At 48.5% G+C, this 2,140-nt stretch overlaps 1 pseudogene; it reads left to right on the forward strand.

Moving 5' to 3' along the window:
- The first annotated feature begins 1,598 nt into the window (after positions 1-1,598).
- On the forward strand, positions 1,599-1,716 carry LOC126459072 (5S ribosomal RNA; annotated as a pseudogene).
- The last annotated feature ends 424 nt before the right edge of the window (positions 1,717-2,140 follow it).

Here is a 2,140-nt window from a genome sequence, read left to right on the forward strand (position 1 = left end):
TGTGTGTGTGTGTGTGTGTGTGTGTGTGTTTGTCCTCAGGATAATTTAAGTTTAGTAGTGTGTAAGCTTAGGGCCTGATGACCTTAGCAGTTAAGTCCCATAAGATTTCACACACATTTTGGCGGTGCTGTTCTAGGCGCTACAGTCTGGAACCAAACGACCGCTACGGTCGCAGGTTCGAATCCTGCCCCGGGCATGGATGTGTGTGATGTCCTTAGGTTAGTTAGGTTTAATTAGTTCTAAGTTCTAGGCGACTGATGACCTCAATCACTTGATTTGAGAAAAGTGCACCGAAAGTGTCGGATAACGCAGCGCTCCAAAAAAGTGCCGCGAGGTACGGGAACGGATAGGGGCACAAGGAACAGACCGGTCAAGGGGTTAAGCCAATCATGCTCAAGTGAAATCCTTACACGTGTCTCTAACGGTATTGTAGGGACTACCGAGTTACGATAGTAACTGCAGGGCTGTGAATTTTTTCAGTGTTTTACTGTAGCTCGAGCTGGTGAGAACCATAATACCTGAACTCGAACACTATTCAAAAAATACTCGCACTAGATCTCGTTTGCACATATCTCAAAGTTTTCCAGAGCTGCTACAAATTTGAGACATCCATTTATCCTCTGTGCAACTTAACTCTGGAACTTGATTGCACTCTGTGACGAAATGAGCGGAAATAAAGAAGCAAGTCGTACGGACTGTAGCAACGCTCAACTTCTTCCGGGAGCGTATTCATGGCACAGAACGTACCCCACGACTTTATTTCTCTTTATTTTTTTATGCCGCTATCCACTCGCACCCCGCACAGCGTGCACTCCATCACGGCTGCGGCCTCTGGGTCCCTCGTAAAACAGCGGAGCACTCGGCTGCCGCCATGGCTGACGTAGCGCAGTCGCCACTCTGTGTATAGTATGTGTGAGTGTGTCTGCGTGTGTGCTTCTCACTCACTCTCACTCTCTCTCTCTCTCTCTCTCTCTCTCTCTCTCTCTCTGTGTGTGTGTGTGTGTGTGTGTGTGTGTGTGTGTGTGTGTGTGAGAGTAGACGAGTGCAGAGTGTGTTATGGTGGCACGAACCGACACTCATTCCCCTGAATATCGTCCTCTACATGTGTACTTGGGGTGTCCTGTTCATAAATCTTGGCAACTCTGTGAGCCACTTGCAATATGCAGCAAGGGACATGGAAAGAAAGTTGCTTAGTCTACGAGGATAAAGGATCATTCAAATGCAGCATGATACCGAGAAAAAAAAGCTATGGGAGTCTAAAAAAGGGCGAGAGTATACTGCACTGCTTTAGGCATAAACAATTTTTCTCAGATATTAAATCTGTGGGCCGGCCAGAGTGGCCGAGCGATTCTAGGCGCTACAGTCTGGAACCGCGCGACCGCTGCGGTCGCAGGTTCGAATCCTGCCTCGGGCATGGATGTGTGTGATGTCCTTAGCTTAGTTATGTTTATGTAGTTCTAAGTTCTAGGGGACTGATGACCTCAGCAGTTAAGTCCCGTAGTGCTCAGAGCCATTTGAACCAATAAGAAGTCGCATAACAAATAAAGGCCTGTATAGCTTCTATAGCTAAACATTAACCGCTATCACAATCACTTGTAGCCAATGGCCTAGCCGCAGTGGTAACACTGGTTCCCGTCAGGTCACCAAAGTTAAGCGCTGTCGGGCTGGGCTAGCACTTGGATGGGTGACCATCCCGTCTGCCGAGCGCTGTTGGCAAGTGGGGTGCACTCAGCCACTCAACAAATGGTTCAAATGGGTCTGAGCACTATGGGACTCAACTTCTGAGGTCATCAGTCCCCTAGAACGTAGAACTACCTAAACCTAACTAACCTAAGGACATCACACACATCCATGCCCGAGGCAGAATTCGAACCTGCTACCGTAGCGGACGCGCGGTTCCAGATATTAGCGCCCAGAACCGCTCGAACACTCCGGCCGGCAGCCACTCAACATTTGTGAGGCAAACTGAGGAACTAATTGACTGAGAATTAGCGGCTCGGGTCGCGTAAACTGACATACGGTCAGGAGAGTGGTGTGCTGACCACATGCCCCTCCATATCTGCATCCAGTGACGCCTGTAGGCTAGAATCACTTGTAAGATTATATGAAAGTTACAAGTGTGTAATAGTAACCAACATAG

This window comes from Schistocerca serialis, chromosome 2 (assembly GCF_023864345.2).
Source record: "Schistocerca serialis cubense isolate TAMUIC-IGC-003099 chromosome 2, iqSchSeri2.2, whole genome shotgun sequence".
In the NCBI taxonomy this organism is placed as follows: Eukaryota; Metazoa; Arthropoda; class Insecta; order Orthoptera; family Acrididae; genus Schistocerca; species Schistocerca serialis.